The sequence below is a fragment of the Ambystoma mexicanum genome, chromosome 3p, assembly GCF_040938575.1.
Source record: "Ambystoma mexicanum isolate Mex_15411 chromosome 3p, UKY_AmexF1_1, whole genome shotgun sequence".
NCBI classification, from domain to species: Eukaryota; Metazoa; Chordata; class Amphibia; order Caudata; family Ambystomatidae; genus Ambystoma; species Ambystoma mexicanum.
The window spans coordinates 365,282,704-365,297,795 of NC_090925.1; positions in this window are offsets into that span (position 1 = coordinate 365,282,704).

The following is a 15,092-nucleotide window of genomic DNA, read 5'->3' on the forward strand; positions in this document are numbered from 1 at the left end:
GTTAGATGCAGTATCAGTTGGACAACACAGTATCACAGTAGTCTCTGGCGACCATAAGGCACAACACAATGTTACAGTGGTCTCTAAGCGACCATAAGGCACAACACAATGTCACAGTGGTCTCTAAGCGACCATAAGGCACAGCACAGTGTCACAGTGGTCTCTAAGCGACCATAAGGCACAACACAATGTCAGTGTGGTCTCTAAGCGACCATAAAGCACAACACAATGTCACAGTGGTCTCTAAGCGACCATAATGCACAACACAATGTCACAGTGGTCTCTACACGACCATAAGGCACAACACACTGTCACAGTGGTCTCTAAGCGACCGTAAGGCACAACACAATGTCACAGTGGTCTCTAAGCGACCATAAGGCACAACACAGTGTCACAGTGGTCTCTAAACGACCATAAGGCACAACACAGTGTCACAGTGGTCTCTAAGAGACCATAAGGCACAACACAGTGTCACAGTGGTCTCTAAGAGACCATAAGGCACAACACAGTGTCACGTTGGTCTCTAAGAGACCATAAGGCACAACACAGTGTCACGGTGGTCTCTAAGCGACCATAAGGCACAACACAGTGTCACGGTGGTCTCTAAGCGACCATAAGGCACAACACAACACAATGTCACAGTGGTCTCTAAGCGACCATACAGTTATCAGAGGCAGCATACAGCAAGGCATGGCCAGGGCAGAATGCAGGTGACGATACATGTAGCTAATATGAAGCAGGAGAGGGTTGGATAATAATGCTAATGCAGTGCTAAAACCATTACTAATGGCTGCACAGGACTAGTGGTCTGTAATTGGTTAGGTGGATACAAGTAGGGCACTGAAGCATTTTGTGCAGTGGAGACCTCGGAGGTAGCAATGATAAGAGGTTCATGTATACCGGGTCAGTGATGGCTTGAAACAGTTCAGTTCGCTGGCTAATGGGTTAGGAGAAGGTTGTTGAAAGGGGCAGTATGCTTACCCCAGAGAAGGTGGGCAGGTGTTCTAGCCCTATGCTCGACGGCGTAAACAGGCTAGAGACAGGCAAAGTGCCTTTGTGTGTGCCTTCGTGGTGGGCCGGCTCGAAGCCTGCCGGCTTGTGGTTGGCTCCCAAGTAGGGGAGAGGGGCCAATCACGATGCTTGCAGGGCTGTGGGGCCGAGTAGAGGGGTGAAGATGTGACGGTCGGCCATCTTGTACCTCTTACAAACTTTAGACTGACCAGTAATAAACTGCTGAAGCGTTTTAAACAAAACCGGCTTCTAATGCAGGGTAAAGGGTCCACAGTTTCTCATCCACTCCTTCCTCACTATTACGCAGGCCTAAGGGGTTATTTCAGCAAAGAAGAGCAGGCCCATGCTTTGTATTACAGAGCTGGCATTAGCATCTCTTATTACTGCTGGCCTTCACCTAATGAAAATCATGGTGTGGCAGAGTAGAAAGGGCGTTTGGCCTAGTGGATGTACAATTTGATGCAACCTCTTCGATTGCATTATGCGTTTAAGTGTGGGCACAGTATGGCATGCTCGTCAGAGCCACATACACAGAACGTTCCAATGTGCTATTGTATGGACATTGGACACATCAGATAAAAAAACGCATATGTGCTGTTACATATGGGAGCGCTGCATAGACGCAATTAACCAACAGGGTGGTGGCTTGTGCAGCGCATTACTGCACACATATCACTGCATTGATTTGCCATGGACTACCGTCTGCATAGTGATGCACAATGAACTCTACTTTCCTAATCAAGATCCCAAGTGACATTGAGTTGCCATCCGGTGTACGAGTAGGCAGTGGCTGGCGTGTTTAGAAAAATAAAAGACCTTTGATGCTGAGCGGATGCATTCAGTCCATGTCCTAAAGCAGCCACTGGAATACTTAAGCAAGAAAATGACAGTTAACCTTCCCAGTGATGCGCCATATGTAACTAAAAAGTAATATACCAAAAAAAGTAACATGAAAATAAAAGAAATAGTTTACAACTTTTTCTGCATGGCATTTTAATTCTCTGAAGAATGCATAGGTTTGTTCAGCTATGCTCACTGTGAATGCATCATGAAGCAATACACAGAGATTCAAAGTTTAAACAAAAGTAGTTTACTAACTTAAATGTCAGGGTGGTTGAAGCCCTAACTTTCTCTATTCTTAGGGGGATTTCCCTACGTAAAGAAACTAAGGATAGTCTGAGTCAGTAAGTTCAACTTAAAAGTCTGTCTGTGTCCAAAAACCTATACTTGCCCTCACAACTAAAGTTAAACAATGTGTAGGGATGTCAGCAACAACAAAATAGTGTTTGAAATAAAGTTCTGTGCTTCTTCCAGCTCTTGACTTGTTTTCCAGCTCCCCTTCCCCAAGTTCAAGACAGTTCCAAAAAGTCTCTGGGTTCCCTTCCCCCAAGAAGATAACACAGTTCAAAAAGGGTGTCTGGGTTCCTTAGCCCAAGAAGATAACACAGATCTTGAAGTCTAAAGGTTCTCTTCCCACAAGAAGATAACACAGATCAAACAGGGTCTCCGGGTCCCTTACCCAAAGAAGCTAACACAGATCTTGAAGTCTCAAGGTTCTCTTCCCACAAGAAGAAAACAGAATTCCAAAAAGAGCCTTGGGGTTCCTTTCCCTGAGGCAACAACAAAGTTCCACAAGGTGCGAGGGTAAGCTCCCAACAGGCAGGGGGTGCGTCCCAGCCCTTCTGTTTGGAGCCAATATCCAAAAAACAAACGTTCCTGGTTCTTCCAATTTAACACAAGGCACAAATGTTCCTTAGTTTTCCTTCCCCACAGGTGATGTCCCCTCGGTCTATGCTCAGTTGTTGGGCCACACGGTCCACCCACCACAGATCATGCCACCGAGACACATGTTGGCTCTCTGTTCTTTTCCTTTTACATATATTCACACACCCATACAGATTCCCAGTACACTCTCCTGCTAGGAAACCGCCTTTAGGTTTCTCATTCAGGCTTTCATTTTTCAGCATGCCACTTTTGGCAGTACTTTATACTTGTCACCACTGCTTCTCTGTAGCAAGGGTTGCTTTTTCCCAGCACTTATTTGCTGTTCATTACCAAGTTCATATCATCTGCTTTTACATATGTCTCTTACAGCTTTTACTTTCCTTTAACTTCAAAGTATGTGGTACACAAAACTACCTTATTTCAGTTTTCTCGTGTTTCGTTATGCAAGGCAAAGACTTGTTTCAGCTTTCAACTTCTTCCAGCATTCACAAAGACTTGTATCAGCGTTTCTACCACAATTGCATGTTTATTTTCAGGTTTTGCAGCGTCCTGGTACGAGTGATTCCCTTCTTCCACTCACCGGCTTTATTCGGCAGCTCACTTTGGCTTCCCTTCGCTCCGTTTGTCCCTCACGGAGCTTCTGGAGAGCATCACTCGCTCTCTACTGTGACACTTGAGAGAGCTCCAGCCCTGCACTGCTCTGGCAGCGCTTACCTGGTCAGGGCGGCTGGCAGGATTCTCGGACCCCTGCACGGCCCAGCTTGGCCTTTGAGTCCCTCTTTGCTGCTCATCTCTCCTTCCCACCTCAGGTTTGCTCGCTCCTCTCTTGCTCCCGTTCACGGACCCAGCCGGCGCCCTCCTCATGGCTGGTACCTTGACCTTCCCCCTTCTCCTCTGCTGGTTTCTCCTTGTATACCCCTGCATCCATTTAACAGGTTGCAGGTGTAAGTTCTTAGTTCCAATTGCCTGACCATAGTTATTGGGACATGCTGGACCGTCATAACAGTCCTCAGACCTCGTCTCAGTACCAGAGTGGTGAAATGACATAGGGCCTCATTACACGGATGACGGTGGACCAAGGTGCTATTAGTACCTTGGTCCATTCCGGTAAAATACCGGCACCGCCTTGGTGGAAAGGGGAATTACCGCCCTATTCCAAGGTTGGTGGGGCGGTAATTCCCCCTTCCCTCATTGCCCTTCCCCATTCCCATTTTTGCCCCATAGGGCATAATGGGAATGGGGAAGGTGCTAATTACGGCACCGCAAATTGCGGCACCGTAATTAGCTCCCTGGTCCCTTTGCGGGTTGGTTTTTAACGGCTGCAAAAAGCAGGCGTTAAATTCCCCAACCCGCAAAGGGACCTCATAGTAAGGCGGTAAGGGTTTACCGGTACCGGTAAAATACCGGTACCGGTAAACCCTTACCGCCTACCGTGTAATGAGGCCCATAGTGTCTACTACTCCTAGTCACCTCTTCCTCGTCCCAGTACTATGGTGATATGAATGAGGGGAAATGAGGGCAAGTGATTGGCAACAACCAATAAAGGCAGGGGGAGGGTACAGCTGGTTCTCACCAGAAAAGGGGGGATACCATGTCTCACCTGAGGCCCTCTCCCCAGTCCCCAAGGACCCTTCACCCAGGTTATCCTCTCTCGCATCTCCACCCCCATGGTCAGTATCCAAAAGCAAGGGCCTTTCACTGGCCACCTGAGAAGAGGATCCTTCCCCTCCCCTTGGGGGTAGGTGTGAGGATACCCTCAGGTTTCTCACAGCACTCATATATAACTATAGAGTGCGCTAAGAAACACCAATTTCGGCAGGTTTTAACACAGTATATTCTAACAACTGCCTAACATGTTTCACCCCTTATATAATTTTTCATTGATTACAGTTACTCCTTCAGGGAACCCATGGTCAGTGCAATGATACAGTGGTTCTTGATTTTAAAAAATTCAAATGTAATGTAACGCCTACAGAAAAATACATATATTATAAAAAATACATATATTTTAACAAACACATATTTTAAAAAAACAGCAAAGTCCAGTTTTTGCTATTGATTCACAATTCCTTGGTATTCATATATTATGGTGGTTATTTATTTCCCTTTTACGTTACACAAAATGGCATATATTTATACTTGTTATGGTAACGTGACCATACTCAACACATGGTTGATAATAAAAAGCAACATAATTAGATAACAAACATTCAGTGTTCACAACATTGTAGGAAAACACTAACCCAACGTATTCAGTTCTTGATGTAATAAATCACTCAAATATGACTGTAAAGTATCGGAAAAGCTGGGTATAAGACTGACCTATCTTTAAATAAGGAAAGTAGACTACGGTAACTTAAGTAGCGAAGACTCAGTCGGTCAGCCACGAATCTAGTGTGCAAAAACGTTGTTGTTATTCACCAGCTCAACTCCATGCACAGACTGTTTCCTACTTTTGATTTCATAGATAGGGAAACTCTCATTTGGAAAGGGATAGAAAGGCCATTTTCCAAACCCTTTTATTTTAATAAAATGTTCAATGTTGAAAACATTGCAACTTTGTGTCTGTCTCTCATTTCTGACCCCTCACATCACGCTCCCCTATTGTCCCGCTTCATCTTTCTGTTACTCTAACTTTGCCTCCTTGCTCTTCCCCTTTCCCCGTACTGTTTCTGTCCTGCCTGCTCGAATATCTCAGAGTTTTGCTGAATCTTTTCTCTCTGGGCTCACCCCTCTCTCTCGCTCTCTGTGGTCATACACTCTGTTATGGGGTGGAGGTTGCCGGCCCCACCGTAGTGAGGGTACCCGGCAAAGCAGGGCGGCCCAACTGGGCCATGACGCAGCCAAGCCGGCACTGCCCGGCTGCAATAAGCCACACAGACACCAGGGATTAGCGGTGTAGCAACTGCAGAGCGGGAAACCGTTCAGTCCCTTTATCGACTAGGTCACGCACATGCGACCTAACACACGTGACTCATCACACACCTTGTGGTGCCATGCCGAGATCAGAACATCACATGCCAAGGGTAATGACAAACAAATCATTCAACATTTAAGATGGCATGTGTTACAACAACTAGAAAACTGGCTTCCGACCTCCTGGGTCATTAGGAAGCGTTGGTACTCACATACATATATTGGTGGGTGATGCACCTTTGGATCTGAGATCTTAAAAGCTTTATTAGTCCAATATCGAAGTGGGATGGCTCCACTGGCCGGAAACGCTGCACCAGTGACACCAGGGCTACATCGGCCGATGGTCACAGGGCAGTCCCTCTGTTTCAGCTCACCCATGATGTTAAGCACTCCACTACTTGGCAAAGCCGCGCCCGGGTATTCCGGGGGTCATATCGCTGTCGTCTTGCCAGCAGGTCTCTGGCCCGCCTGCTGTAGGATGGTCCTCTAGCGGCCCTGGGGGTCTTTGTCCCTTGCAGTAGACCATAGTCCGGAGTCTTTTCAGGCTCCTTGCTCCCCCATGCGTATATGGGCCAGGGGAGGACACTCTCCTAGCGTCGCTCACCAGGTTAGGAACTGCTGAACGACAGCGGGCAGAGCCATGCCCAGGTTCCCCCTTCAAGTAGGAGTTCTTTCTTGCTAACGCCGTGGCAGAAATCCCTTCCTGTTGAGGGTCCCTCTCTTCTTGAGTCGGCGTGTCCAGCGACTGAGGCTGCACAGTGCTCAGTTCTTCCCTCTGCTTGTTACCTTGAACTTCGGAAGGTACAGCGGCGGCAGCGGCCATGCCATGGCCAGGTTCAGGCTTGCCTTTTTGCCTTTTGCCTGGCCGCATGAGCCCTCTTTGGGGAGAGCCGCGGCTTGGCTGAAGCTCTCTGGTGTTGGTGCGTGATGGGGACTTACCCCGCTGCGTGACCCGCTCATGGCTCTTTGGTTGCAAGAATAGGCAAAGTCACTGTGGCGGCTTGCGTGAAGCTGTGGCGGTGTCAGTTATTGCCACGCCATTCTTCTCCCCCAGGCAGAGGCTAATGACAGCCTTCTCATCCGGGCTCACCTGCATGCTCACCTTCAGCCTAACTGGAGGAGAACTCTCTTTGGGGGGCACCACGGTCATGCCAGCGTTGTGGCCAGGGCTTGTGGTGCTTGGGTGCAGGATAGCCAGCTGTCCATGTCGTTCCATCTGTTTGCTGCCTTCCATGCAGGAGTGTTCTCTCGCTGTCATGGGCTCTATGGGAACAGCCACTGCAGTGACAGTTCTTGCCGTGTTGGTCTTCGCCCGTTTAGTGTTGGTTGACGTGTACCAAAGCCGCTTACGATGAGCATAGTGACAGATCACACCATGAGTAATAGGATACTGCAGAAGGTGAAGGAGCTTATCACATTGCGAAGGTGGAGAGACAACAAGCTATAATACACACAAGGGAACCAAGACACCTTGAAACAAGAAAAATCAAGCTTTCAGACAAGTGAAAGATGAGCTATCAGTTACTGCGGAAGGCCTTGTAATGTGCAGGAGATGGATCATTATACCTAGGTACTTACGACAGCAAGTGGTGGACCTGGCACTCAAAGGGCCTCTAGGCATCGTGGCCACCAAGCGACAGATAAGAGACACTATGTGCTCCCCAGAGTGCGACCCCATGGTGGAAAACACTGTGAAAAGATGCCACTTATGTCAGTGCACGTTGAAACTCAACAATCCGGAACCACTCAGAATGTCAGAACTGCCAGAGGCTCCGTGGACTGTTTGGCGGTGGAAAGTACTGGATGGTGGTAATGGTCGAATTCTCTTGTTTCCCTCTTGTACAGATGATCTCGTACACAACATCCAGCACTGTCATCCCTGAGTTGGACATTATATTCTCGGCATGGGGCATTCCCGAGGCACTGAAATCAGACAGTGGTCCTCCATTTAGCAGTTTGCTCGATCCCTGAGCCACATGGGCATACGCCACCGGAAAATCACACAGTTGTGGCTGCATGCCAACGGAATGATTGAGATGTTTATGGGGAGCTTAAAGAAAGTAGTGTAACAAAACAAGCAGTCCGATGTTGCTAAACCAAGCAGTGTGCAGCATGATCCGGGAATACCGGAACTCACCACATGGAACAACGGGAAGATGCCCATCAGAGTTGGTATTTCAAAGAAAAGTGAAGACGAGATTGCACCACAGAGAAGAGCTCCAGGAAACGGACCTCACAATGCTACCGGTTGAGGACGTGACTAGGAAATGTGAGATGAAAAGATATGTTGATGAAAAGTGATGAGCAAAGTCATCAATACTACAAACTGGGGACAAAGCTCCCATGTGTCGAAAGCAGGAACGGAAGTCAGAGTCAAGATTTGATCCTGGTCATTTAGTCATCACACAGATCACGCGATCTATGGTGACAGCCCGATCCTCGGGCAGGGTGATCACTCGAAATGTGTCACAGTTCAGGCTATGCCGAGGGGGAGAGGAGGCGCTCGAGTACTAGGAGAGAGTCGAGGAAAATCGTCAAGAAAGGTCAGAAAATTAGGAGGTGGCATCGACAGACGATGGGCAGCCTGTGGAGATGTCGACGAGACCAAATTGATGCATTACAAGTCCTGTGAGACTGATTGAGGAAATGTGAGGCCAACTATGGGTAATGAGATTCTGTTCTGCCCGAGAGGGGGAGATGTTGTGTCCGGCATGGACACGGTTAACTTGGCGTGACGAGAAGCCTTGTCACGCCAGACGCATCCAATAGAACTCGCAAAGTACCACAAGTACCTCTTTGCCTCAGGACGCCGCTTGTGGAATCTGGATCAGCTGCTGCCTTTGTTTGCTGCAGCGTTCTACGTGTGACTGCTTTTGGATTGACGTGTGTGAAGCCACGCCCCCTTAAACGCCGTCCTCAAATACAGACGTGCGCGCGCACCAAGCAAGTACCACAAGTACCTCTTTGCCTCGGGACGCCGCTTGTGGAATCTGGATCAGCTGCTGCCTTTGTTTGTTGCAGCGTTCTACGAGCGACTGCTTTTGGATTGACGTGTGTGAAGCCATGCCCCCTTAAACGCCGTCCTCAAATACAGACGTGCGTGCGCACTACTGTGCGCGCACCAAGCAAGTACCACAAGTACCTCTTTGCCTCTTCGCCTCGTCGTCGAGAAGGGAGGCTTATCTTGTGGTACTTAAATCTTAAGTGTTATTTAGGTATAAATAAGCGCGGGGGCGTGGTCTAGCTCACTATTAACACATTTGCAACAATGGGAGCATTCAGTTTAAAAACTGGAATGCCGCTGTCTATTAGTTTGGCAACGGCAACGGAAAATCATGGAGATCTGCAGCAAACCTCCTCGAATATGAATTCAACACCCATCAGACCCAAAGGTATTAAAGGGGGGCTGCCCAATATGGACATATGGTCATTTTGTAGTGGTTCTCTATCAGTGCATAGAGTAAAGTCTAGATTGGGGAAAGAACAGCTTATAGAGGAAAAGAAGATTCCTAGTGCTGCATCCTCCGGTCCTGTGCTTAAAAAAATGGTTATGTTACCAGATGCCTTGTGATGCACACCAAGAGAGCAACTCTTGAAAACTCTGTCGTGCCAATCTATATCAGACACTGCTTTACTCGAGAATATACCTGCGACTGTCCAACCCATTGCATCCATTTATCTGACCCCGAGCACTAATGATGTAGCGGTAATTGACCTGGATCTTAATGACTCGGCCTTTTCAAACAAAATTATGTCTGAAAATCTATCTAAATCCCCTATAATGTTTTCCGAGGTGACCCACACCTCCATAGAAACTGTTTCCTCTATCTCTATGTCAGAGACAAGTGTCGTACAGACCAACTCACAGGGAATGAATACATAATTGTGTTCGGAAAAAAGTGAGTCATCTATACATATCGCATTACAGGCTATGAATTTAGCTATTCAGGCACTAGGGAAAATATATCAAACCATAGACAACCGAATGACAATGCAAGAAACACTTATGCAGAAAATGTTAACATTATATGAATCATCAAATAGTGAAACTCAACTACAGATGGTTTCCAACTACAAGTTTGTCATTAAAGACAGTCACCAATTCTATACCATGCCAGACTGATAAAGTCTCTGAGCAAGGCAATTTCAGTGTGACCGCTGTGGAGAATGGTAAAAGTGGAAGAAAAACCGGTGCGTTACCATACATTGCCTCAATCATATATGACCCATTAGCATATATTTGTAATTTGTCTAATGACACAAACACAGATCCACCGATTGAATCAGCTGTGGTTTCTAAAGGTGCACTATACCCGATGTTTATGCCGGGAATCCCAGATGTATGGAAACAAAAAAATAAGAAAAACTTGAAAGCAATGACTTCCTGTGAGGAGTCAATACCTCAATTAGTGAATAAGGGAATCAAGAAGGCCAAGAAAGTGAATTTAAAGTTATCAAAAATTGAATTCTCTATTAAATACACAGGAGCCTCTGCCACCAAACAATTTTTGAAAGCTATTACGCTTCCTAAAAAGAATCAAATACTCACCTCTCAGGCCATTAAGAAAAGGTATGCTCAGCAAATGCTCATCAAAAAGAAAATGGAGAAATTAAATTTCCAGCCTGTTCAAGCACTGAAATATCCTCCTTTGGATGAGCTCTTACAGGCGTTAGGGTCTCAAAATACTACTAGCCCCCTTCCACTTTGTGAACTAGTAAATTCTAATATTCCTAAACCAAATGTGAGTAAGAACTCTAAATAGTAAGATTATGTCAAGTGCTGATCATGACAGATCTGAAATTAGGAAAGCGGTTGATGCTTACATGTCTAGTCATGTTGAACCCCAGATTAAAATATCTAAGAGAGCCTATGAATGCATTGAGAGTAGAGCTATTCAGAGTCAGAGTGATTCGAATTCAGTACTAGAACAGGCATCACAATCAAGGTTAGACAAAATGAACTTACCCTCAGATTCCAAAAAAACTGTTCTTGAGTCCTCTAAAAAAGGAAATGTCTGTTCAGATGAATGTCTCATGGTCGATGCACGAGTGAATGACACACTTCCCTTGAATGATCTGTCGTGTGCTGTCATACGACTAATTGAGGGTGCAATGGGGAACTTACAATCTACCCCCATATTGGGTAAGGAAATAATTGAAACTAAAAAAACCAATAAAAAACTTTGGCTGATAAAAGCACTCCTCTTAAGATAAAACCAGCTCCTCATTCATTAATCTTGGCCTGTAAACCACCCCCAATCACCCAATATGATTTAAATCGGAGAGCGGTGATGGCGATATTTTCAGACGTCCCGCAGTTGGAAGACATTGTATCTGCCGATTTTGCACTGGTGGAGTTTGTCGAGAATAAGAACTTAAATACAGTGAGGCTCTGGATACAATCCAGGGTGGTGCAAAATCTTATTTGGCAGTCGAAAGATTCCTTGGCTGCACTGGGCTTTGATCTCACTATCGATCACTCTATCTTGCAAGGAGACTTAATGAAGAGCGGCCAACTGCCCCATGTGTCCTTACCTCAGAGACAGCAATCTAATTTAGATCAGACGGAACATCCAATGCCCAATAAAACAAAAGGTAATGTCACTTTCAATATACCTTGCTCTTGCTCGCACAATACTGAGTGAAGATAGCTAAGCCCAAAAAGTTCGCAGAAGCTTACCCTGGTCAGTTGGAATACTAGGCGGCACAAGCATCTAGCTAATAATGATCAACATCAGTTAAACAGCTATGATTTGGTGCTTTTGCAAGAAACTTGGCTGACTGCACCTCCAATTTGGGATCGTTATGAGGTGTTTTTGAATCCAGCCATTAGAACGACAATGGGTAGGCCAATGTCTGGACTCCTTACAGCTGTTAGGAAAAAAAATGATCTATCCTCACAACTGTGGGCTATACCCAATGAATTTATGATATTGATTAAAGTTTGCACTCCCGTTGATAACTTTGCCATGTTAAATTTGTACTGGAACTCGGCGGCAATAAGTGATGACTTTTTTTTCAGAGACCTGAATGTTCTACTAGACATTGTGACTGGTGATCGGCAAACTAGATTTCTCATCCTCGCTGGCGATCTAAACTTAAGATGCTTGGAAAGCATGAACAAGCAAGCTAATCAAAGAAATATTCGCTGGAGAGCACTAGTACAACATAGAGGTCTGCATGTTCTGCATGACCTTCGTTCTAATTTGGTTGATTCATCAGGAAGTGTCATTATTATCAGTAATTGTTCTTTTAGTATTCTAATTGGTGATTATGTGATATTTTATATTTATGTTCTATCTCTATCATGGATGATGTTGAGGGATCTTAACCTTAGAGCAATCTTGCAACGAATTAGATTAACACAAGATGGAAGTTGGGGGCTGGTGTGGTTTGCAAATATGAATTTTATGAAATGTAAATTAAGAACCACTGAAATAAATAATTGAATACATCTATATATAGTGTGATATTGATGTCATTGCACTTGCTCGATTTAAACACATGAGTGCAGTGCACCCCTCATTCAAGAGTGAAGATGGGAGATATGGTGGGAGTTCAGAGTCCAGGTTTGTTGCTAAAGGTTTGCTGAAGTTTTAGCTACCCTAAATGGTAAAACAAGGTGGGCAACGGGTACGTATGGCTGGGTGATGGGCTAAATTGCAGCATAGATCGTTTTGCCAAACAAGTGCAAAGTGAGGCTGTTCGGGGCAAGAGACAAGCTGAGGAGGTAAGTGTTTGGGGGTTGTCTGACCATGAAAAGCGAGCATGCTACAGAATGTTCGAACATGTGTTCTGAGGACAGTGTGGCAAGGAAAGGTAGCTATGGCATGGTGGTGTGCAGGGATTCGGCCCAGGCTGTGCCATTGTTTCTGTCTTTGCGGTTGGTCGCTGCCATTGTAACACAATTTGCAAGCCATCTGTAAGGTATGGGGATTGTGTGATTGGTGTTGACGTTTCCAGCACAGTTGCATGTTCTTCTCTTATTATCTTCAGTGTATGTACATGGCATTCAAGGTGTTCTTTTCTTTTCATATTTGATCTGTGCAACGCATTGTACAGTGAAGAGGTTGTATAATGTTGTATGTGGCATTGAATATGTACTTCTTTCCGTGCTGGTTCATTGTTTTGTTGACATGCTTTCCTTTCCTGTGATATCAACTACTTGATGAAACTCTGCAAGGTCGCCATTGGAGGCAGTTAGTGCCATGTGATAGCGACAAAGAGGCTTTGGGGTGCTCAGAATAAAGCTCCTACTTGTACTATACACCAAAGTATGGCCTTCAAATGGCTGATTTTACAGAGTACCTGTGGAGTTCATCTTCTCTATATAGACATGAAAGGGAAATGTGTTGATATGTGTGTGTGTGTGTGTGTCTGTTCGAAATGTTCAGCATACTTCACAGCAAACCTGAAATGTGGCATGTGGGTAGGTTCCATGGCATAGAGTCCCCTGGTTCTCCAACCAGTAGATCGTGAGCTACTGGGAGCTCTCCTGGGGCTTCCCAGTAGCTCTTTGCATCAGACACCAAAATGAGCACTGTGAGTTTATTTTGGTGTCTGAAGACCCTGGGCCTCTTCCCCGGCCACCTCGATCTCCTCTCCTTGCAAAGCAAACAGTTAAAAGCTGTGTGCATGGTGAGAGGAGGGGCTGCATCGGAGCTTGATGGGCTTGGGGCAGTGTCACAACAAGGGGTTACATATCAATAACAAAAGCCAATAGGAAATGTGTGTTGTGGCCATTGTCACCAAGAGGTACACATGATGGGTGATTAAAAAGGGAAGGGGGTGCATAAATCTGCCTGCCATGTGAAACAAAGCGGAGGCTGTGATCGTTTCCGTCTCACTGTGTTTCCTTTAGATTTATTTTGGTTAGCATTTGTAGGCTTTCAATCAGAATGGGTAAAATAAAGCTACATGTGTATTCGTTTTTTGGCGAGTGTGGATGTGTGTGCGCTTATGTGTAGAAAAAAGACAAGCCGTGCCCCAGCTTTAAAGAAAAAAGGTACATCTAGCATTAAGTGTTGATGTTTATGGTGAAACTCTGCATTCTTTTTTATTGAAGATACTGAAAGGCAGTAGTACCCTAATTGTATTAAAGGTTAAGATGGAATTTGCTGTGATAGGGAGGAGCCCACCTCTATGCATGTCCCAATGTAGGAATTCAACCGCTTACAGCAATTTTACACTTATATAAATGTGGAAAACTATTTGCGGACTGCATTCTGGTGCTTGCCGCTACATTTATAAAATCTAAACAGGAATTTAAAGTCACATGTGCCATTAATGCCAGGACTTAAAAAAACATGAGTTGAGACTTCTGTGTCAGCCTTTGTATTACGAAACAAGATTAGAAATGAAGACAGACAGACTTTTAAGCTGAAAGCGTCTGAAATTTGTCGATATAATGTTCTGCGGGACCTTTTTGTTGTACTTTTCTCGCCGTTGAATGCTACAATGCATGCCTCGCCTACAACTTTTGTTCTCTCAAGGACTGTGCCCTTGTCTGCATTTACTCTGAATGAATTGATTGCACCTTCTGCATCTAAGTTACCATCGCAGTGTGGTAGAGGGAATTGGGGTTCAGATTTAGGTTGCACATTGTTGGATATTGATTGGAGCCACATATGTGCAGGTCCAGATAAATACAAAGTGGATTTAGATTTGAGATATACACAACAAAGAATTACTCATTATTTATATTGGTCCCCATGGAAGATGAGAATGAGTAAATTGAGTAATGTGGACTGTTGTTGGAACTGTAATAGGGAGGTGGGCACTACACTCCACATGTTGTGGTTATGTGGTAAAATACAATTATTCTGGGATGGTGTTTTCCAGAGGATGGAGTTGGTTCTGGATCTCTCTATACCCAGAGACCCACTTGTTGCTGTGTTAGGTTTACTGCCTTCAAATATTGGTTTAACTACACGTAAACTCTTTTGGATATATAGAGCTCTTTTGCTAGCCAAGAAGCAGATTTTGAAATTTTGGAAAAGTGATACCTCTCCTAACATTGATGACTGGCTGCAGAGTTTGTCCCTTTTGTCCAAGAGGGAAAAAATATCCTTTAAAGCAAAAGATCAGCTTGATAAATATGAGAGGGTGTGGGGTACATTTAATGATCTCTATGCTTAAAATATTTGATTGTGTTCTAGGTTTCTTATTTTGCTTTGTTTTTGTTTTTTTTCCATTTTATTTCTTTCCTTTACCTTCAGTCACCTTACTCCCTGTATTCAGTTCCCCTCTGTTACTTCTTAAAGATTTATTTAGGAAATTATGGGTGAATAAGTATCACCTTGTGCATTTGAGATATTGGCCCTCATTCTGACTCAGGCGTTAAGGGGTTTACGGCGCCGTAAACGGCGCCGAACTTAACGCCTGATTACAAGGTTCCCTTTGCGGGATGGCTTTTAACGGCTGCTTTTTTGCAGCCGTTA